The following is a 7,521-nucleotide window of genomic DNA, read 5'->3' on the forward strand; positions in this document are numbered from 1 at the left end:
GGAGAAATAATTTTGCCAGTGTTCACCAGCTTGTAAAATCTAGTGCGAGAGCTTAAACATCTAAATAAATACTGAAATGCACTTACAAAGTTTGCTGAAACACTTTTCCTGGCTTTCACTTCTTTTGTGTACTTTGTCAGCCATCTTAAGGTGCCTAAATTCAGGATCCATCCAGGCCTTTTTTTCCTTTTCTTTCCTTTCTTTCTTTTAATCTGGGCCCTTGTGTCCCCCTTGCTGTAATGTTTGCTGTTTGTTTTACTCATAAATAAATGTGGACAAAAATAAATAGTAGAAAATACAGTATTTCTTTATGGAGATTACTTCTGACTTCCCCAATAGATTGTTACTAACTCTGTGCTCTTGAAGCTGCCTTTGCAGCAAATACAGGAGAGGCAAAACTTGGAGGATGAGTTGTATAAATAGCAGTAGCATTTTATAAATTATGCATTTTGACTCAATGCTTCATTGCCAAGACTGAGGCTATGCCCAAGTAGATTCACTCCCCAAAATAACTTTACCTGAAACCTGTGCAGGCTCGAGTTTTCAAAGAATGATGACCAAAATTCTTGACGGGAAGCCAAAGATTATTTGGTAATACTTGCTCGGTAAAATAAGAGCTGGGCTGCTCCTCTCCTTAGTGATCACTAYACTGGGCAAAGGTAAGATTAAACATAGGATTAAAAGCCTAAAACTGAAACTCCATTTAAACATATCTTGCCTTTTTAAAAGGCCGAGGAGGATGCTGCGTTCAAAGGATGCTCTTTTGAAAGACACAGAATTTCACACAGAACTTGGACGTGCTCCGAAGTGCCACATCGTTTAGCGCAGTGGTGAGCTCCACAGAGGGCCATTTGAACAACGTAGCTGTTCTCATTTGGCTGGTAAGTARAGGTTACATTCAGCTTAAGGGTATTTTGATCAGAGAAATACTATTTTGATATCACTTGTATYTTCAGGACTGTCAAATTGCTAAATTTGCACAGTGAGATAAAACCTAGAAATCTGCTCATTTTACTGTTTTCATAAATTTCTAGTTACTTGGAAATGTTTCACATCTGTTCAATTGTATTTTACCATTCTAATTGACAGCTTTTTTTTTTAAGTTGGGGGCTTTTTCATTTTGCAAAGGCATTTAAAGTGTACTTTGAACATGTTTTAATTAAAACAGTGGAAGTTCAACTGCTTAATGTAAAAGTAAAATTGACAAATAAGGAAAAAGGTTTAGGGAGGAAATAGCTGCTCTGAAACTGGGTATCAGATGCTTGTGGAGTTTCACGTGGGGAACTGTGATATTGGAGCATATCTTCTGATACACATGTATAGAAAAGGTGATTCTCTTCATCCTTTTGTTGTGTTTTGTCAGACTCCATTTTGTGGCAAGAGTTAAGCTAACTTCAAGCAATAAAACAGGTTATGTTTCCTGGGAGGGGGGAGATAAATTAAAACTTCATTCACTGAGTAGCAGACTATTCACTTTTTATGGATGTAATTTCATTGCTATTCATCTGTCYTGCTGTTGTGCTTTCACAGTAGCTTTGACCCAAGTGCTTTCTAGGGCAGCCCTTTGCAGTGTGCTRTTTGCTAGAGTAAAAATGTGGTCTCTACCCACATCCCCATCCTGCTTCCTTTATTTAAAATCGTACTTAAGTAAATACAGTACCTCAGGGGTATTAGAAATTTTCCCATAATTGGTTATGTAGGGATAACAACTTGTAAAAATTGTCAAGGCTGCCTTTCTACAAGGAGGTCATTCATAGAATCACAGGATGGGTGAGGTTGGACGGGACCCCTAGAGATGGATCTAGTCCAGCCTCTTGCTCCAGCAGGGACCCATTTGGCTCAGTTCCTCCTCTGAGTGTTCATTTGGCTGGGGCCAAAGGCCTTTTACTTTGGAATGAAGAGCAGAGTCGTGGATGCTTCTGTGGTCAGATTAGAACCATTTAGGGAACAATTGCAAAGGCAAACCCTACAAAAGTGCTGTAACGCCWATGTGCAGGTTCATGTAAATTTTGTTAAAGAGATTCATACTTGATCACATATGAGGCTAAAATTGATCATTTATTGAACTAGGTGGAATCAAATCATTAAAAAAAGGCAGTAAAATGTCTTTGGGACTTTTCGAAGTCTTTTATGCAATCTCTGTTCTTAAATAGTTTTTGCTCTATCTCAACAGTAAAGTCTGGAGGGCTACAAGTATCTGTTTTAATGTGATACATCAGTGGTAGTAGTTTTGCCCTTAGAACTTGTCTAGAGACAACATTTAGCTGAGACTGATATTGAGATAGCTCTTAAAGGAAAAAAAATGTCATGAATGTGTTTCTGTTTAAAGAAAAGTCAAATGAACTTCTGAACTCGAAACACATTTAACCATGAATTCCTAGGAAATGGAAAAATATTTTTTCTCCTTTTGTGTAACTGCCTGGTCAGATTATTAGGGATTAAAATGCTGGCCATACTGAAAATGAATATAAGATACAGAGGGAAATATGTAGCAGAAATTAGGCAGAGTTCCATGTAACTTGCTCAAATTTACAAACAGAGGGATGAAAGACTCAAATGAAGCTTTGYATCTTAAGGGCAAAGCCTTGAAAGGTAGAAGCGAAGTTCGCTGCTGTTGTGTCTGATTTTAGATGTTTAGAATACATAACTGCTTTGTTCGCTGTGTGGATATACGCTTACAGTATTTAAAGCATAATAGCACATTTGTAGGACTTGTTTCTACTATACCCTGTTTCCTACTGTGGACTAGATGGGTTGGGTAAGTACAGTTTGTAAATGATACCACTGTTTACTGAATTTCTTAGCACATTTGTAGCATAATTTAAATTTTACAGGAAACAAGGAGAAAATGCCAGCAAAAAATTGACGAATTCTTCATCAATTGGGTCCTTCCCTAAATACCAGAGAAAGATGGTCAAACCAGGCATCTGTAAATAGATATCCAAAATCAGATACAGAGTTAATGTTAAATACAATTCTGTTGAATCTGATTCTCAGAAGTGCTGAGTAATTGTTCTCAGCTGAAGTCATAAAAGCTGCTTAAATGCATAAGGCATTATGTATCACACATACCTTGATTTTCCAAAAGCCTGTCAATATGATCACTCAAACCTGAAACAACTGTGAAGTGTGACACTCAAAATGGTCAAGCATTCACAAGTTTAGCAATGACACAAGTAAAGCTGAAACCTTAGTCTGGCCGTCTGAAATATAAATAATTACACATTTGTTTTACTTGCAAGATTAAACAACACTTATATGCATGATCATCTCTTTAGTATTTTTATTAGGGTCAAAGAAGATCTAAACCTAATTTAGAATTTGTACTTAGTGCAGAATTACCTACATTCTCCAGTAAACACTATGGATCCAGTTACTTAAGAAGCACTACTTATCTCTAACAAATACACTTTAGGTGTTAGGTGAGGACTGGAATTAGTGAAATTTTATGGATGGAGAACTGAGAATAAAGGAGATTAACAATTGGTGCTATTAACTATGTCATTTCTAAACTTGTGAATGCTTGACCATGCAGCATTAATACTTGTTAATCTTTTTTCCTTTTTTTCCTTTTTATTTATTTTTTTAATGCAGATAGCATAATTTAAATAGCTACTGAAAGGTATTATGCAATAAAATATTTTAGAGTTGTTGCGGGTTTTGCTGTTATCATCAAGAAGCATTTTCTGTAATTACAGCAGYGGTGTTACAGCAATACTTGGGAAACGTTTTTGTACACGTTTGTATAATTTTTACTMGGATTATTATCACAGTAACAAAAAATAATTATAATTTGCAAATTTAGTTCAAAACTTAAAACCAGGYGGAAGTTACATTTCTTGAGTAATGGTGAGGGACTGACTCATCTGAACAAACATGGACTTTCACAAGTCGGTGAAGGCTTCCTTTGTAATCAGAGGAAGGAAGTTTGCACTTCAGTCATGCAATTCGTCATATGGTAAGATAGATATCCAAAGGGATTAGATGAAAAGCTCTCTGATTTTTCCCATAGGCTGTAAAGGGAACACAGGAGAGCAATTTGAGTCTACAATRTTGTTTTCTCCAGGTAGATGAGATYTCACCTAAATCTTTAAAAATATCAGGTAAGAAATACTTTTAACATAAAGCCTTTCTCTTAATGTGTATTAAACAAATGTCAATAATTCTAACTTGATTTGGTTTTCTGTTGATATGGATTTATGCAGGAAACCAGAGTAACACTGGCATTGTTTTCCTCTTGGCGATTACCTGTATGAATTCTGTTAGTTTTGCTAGATACTGTTCTAACGTATGCTGTCCTCAATGCATTGATAATTAATTATCTAAATAACAACACAAGTTACTTATCAGTGGAAAACATCTTTGTGAGGTAATAGTGGTTAAAGAGTGTCTGACAAGAAAAGATAAGGACAGATAAGGCGGATCAAGTTGCCTGCTTCTCTTTCTGATTCACAGAGGAGCTCATTCAAAGTGTACCTGACGAAAACCAGATAGCAGAGTGCTTGGATACAYGGCAATGCTCAGCGCAGACATACACAAGCAGCAGGTGACCTTTACTCTGTCAACAAAACATATAACCTGTGTCAGCCTAACAAAGCCTAAATAAATCTATTTTGCTGGAGAAAAAGATTGCTAGAATAAAAGAAAGAGATTTCCTCCCCTTTTTTTTTTTAAGCGTATCAGATAGTAGTGATGTAATTAGAGCTATAAATGTCCAGAAAGCTTAAACAATTCCACACCAGAACCACATTATTGTACCACCACTAGCAACTCATTACATTCAATTAACAATTGAATGTAAATGGCAACACTTTGGTATTAAATAGTGATAATTTCTTTTGAAGTATATTTGTTCCTTAATATTTTATCCAAGGCTTTTAGATGTGACTTTCTAGACTTTTGTGAAAGAAGATTGAAAACCTGGGTAATTCTTCACAGCTTGGTACATATATCAGCAGGGCTGGAGTCTGGATTCCAGTTCAGTGGTGGAGTAACAGCGTAACAGATGTTTATCCTCCATGTAAATTTGCACATGAAGGAAGATATTTTACCAGTGAGTTTCACAGATATTTGTTCAGAGGAAAAAAAAAAAGAAGGCTCAAGTCCCATTCAGGCTTTAGAGAGATGAGAAACTGAAAATAAGCTTTTCTTCTCCATCCACAGAGCCACGGGTAGTGCGCTGATCTGAGTGGTAGGGTGGTATCACCTCAGTATGGACACAGGCTGCAAGCTTCTTTGGCCTATGCTAATAGGACAACTGCTTAAACTGCTTAATTTCTCTTCTTCAAAGTTCATTTTCCCAGTAAATCCAGGTGTTGCAAGGTAAGAAAGGCAAAACTCAGGCACATCCTTAGTAGTTAAATCCAACAGTTCAAAAACTTCCAGTTCATTCTAACAAGAAGAGATGAAGGCCACAGGGCATGGCAGAACTACAAACTCTTAGAGAGTTCCTTCATATCTATGTACAGTCATCCCCTGGAGCCTGATGCATATGTTTTTGAACCATTTCTCTCCCTCCTTCCCTCTAGGATGGGCTTTCCTACTCTGCTGTCCACTCCTTGGCATTGCCTCGTGGTAGTGACAACWCAGTGAATATTCTCATATGCAGGCTGTGTCCCACAGGGAGTATCTCTCCACCGTGTCTTCATCCTATTTCTTGTCCTGTTTGTTCTATCTAGTGAGGCTGGATCTAGCCAAGGGGCAGAGCTTGTTTCTAGCAGACACTTGGGGGGCTTCTTTTAGACCAGTCACGCGATTTCAGAAAATAATATATTCAGTCTGTATTTTTAAGATTTTTAATACTGGGGGAGGGTATGCAGAGTTCCCCACGGTTGTGCTAGATCTTTTCTCCTGCTTATTCAAGTGTCCGACCTCAGCTCACCATTTGGTATGTAAGGCTTGCTCTGCACCTTGAGATTCCTGATCTTCCTTGATTTCYTTATTTCAGTCCTATTACCCCTGCTTTTCCTGACTGGAAAACTTTAGAAGACTTAGTAAGATTTAAGAATTAGGTGGTTGAGATGTAGAAAGATGTTGTCCTTTAACAACACTCTCCTCTTCAATGTTTCTCTGTTTATTGGCTATTTGTTTCTCTGTTTATTGGCTATTACAATTGTGTGTTTGAAAAAGAAATGGTAAAAATAATTTTTAGTTACAACTATGAAAGATGTAAAGAACCAACAGCTTTGCTAAGAATATTTGCCCATGATAGCTTACACATGTCAAACTTCAAATTAGTTAACTATGGAGTTTTTTGAAATACTGATATTGGCAAATTTTGGATATAGTAAAAGGGCAGTATGCTGTTGACTGGCAAAAATGAGGCAAATGGGCTAAGAAATGCAGTTGTCTAATTATTAAGCAGTGATGATGTAATATTTCTGACTTTAGAGAAAAGAAGCGGCAGAAAAAAAAAAGAAGCTTTTTTTAAATGTTGAAAGTTAAGTAGATAAAAGCAGCTGCTGCACTCCTCTCAAGTATAGTTTACTTTCTTCTAGAGGTCTGCACTGCACGATATTCTAAAAAGCTACACATTTTACAAAGCAAGTTCAACACAGAGTAACTGTGCTTTAACATGATTTGAATCAAGTATCCTAAGACAATTAAAATAGACATAGCCAGTCAAAAGAACATGTTCTTGTGAGAGCTTGCCCAAGTAGTTCTTGGCCTATTGCTATTTCTCTGTTTTTCTTAGAGAGGAAAATATTATCCTGGAGCCTGGAAGAATACTTGTTAGACTGCTATGATAGCCATTAACTTCTCTTTTCAGTTACACCTATTGAGCAATCCAGTTCCTTTCCACATGTTGACAATTGAAGAAACAGTAWTTAACACTCAAAAACAAGGCTATGCTGAAGACCAGTAGGAAATCTGATTATGTGTAGCATTTTTAAAGGGAGAAGAGGAAAGCAGATGGTGCAGTTGGAATTGTGTGTAGCCCAACAAAAAATTATCCACACAAAATTATCTGCAGTGACTAACAGACTGTCCTTCGTGCTGCTGGTGGTGTGTATATATAATTAYATGTAATAAATATATAATATGTGTACTAAGTGCAACCCGTGTAGATGCTATAGAAAGCTCACTGGATATGATAGGCCACAGTGACTCTAAAGGGACTGTCACAGTATGGGCTGTAGCAGAAAAGTATATGAAACCTACTGAGATGGGTCGAATGAGTTATGTGACTTTTGGGAGTGTAAAGAAAGGACTGAATAGGGCAATGGACAATGCCGAGATTATTAGTAATGCTTTGTGTGGTGCTTGTGTCAAAAGTAATGAAATCAAAAGGGCTGAATGCAGGAAAATGCCTGCGATGCAATGGGATGCAGATGTTCCAAACTGAATTTCACTTTAGACAGTAATTTCATTTCTTCATGTAATCTCAAGTAGGTATCGGTGGTTTAGCACCTTATTGAAAGGCAGTGACTGAAAAGCCTTAGGAGAAATTAGTACCATTAATTCAGTAGCTCAGTTCTGTGTGACTATAAAAAAAGCAATAGTTTTACCTAGCAAAGGAGA

At 37.0% G+C, this 7,521-nt stretch overlaps 1 long non-coding RNA gene across 1 annotated transcript; it reads right to left on the reverse strand.

Annotated features, from left to right (window-relative positions):
- Positions 1–3,917: 3,917 nt before the first annotated feature.
- On the reverse strand, positions 3,918–4,652 carry LOC112945151. The gene is made up of 2 exons (XR_003248961.1): positions 4,477–4,652; positions 3,918–4,013 (listed from the first exon to the last, which is right to left on the reverse strand). It is a non-coding gene; the product is annotated as an uncharacterized LOC112945151 (long non-coding RNA).
- Between the last annotated feature and the right edge of the window lie 2,869 nt (positions 4,653–7,521).

Source organism: Nothoprocta perdicaria, unplaced genomic scaffold, assembly GCF_003342845.1.
Source record: "Nothoprocta perdicaria isolate Ctin4 unplaced genomic scaffold, notPer1 scaffold_184, whole genome shotgun sequence".
In the NCBI taxonomy this organism is placed as follows: Eukaryota; Metazoa; Chordata; class Aves; order Tinamiformes; family Tinamidae; genus Nothoprocta; species Nothoprocta perdicaria.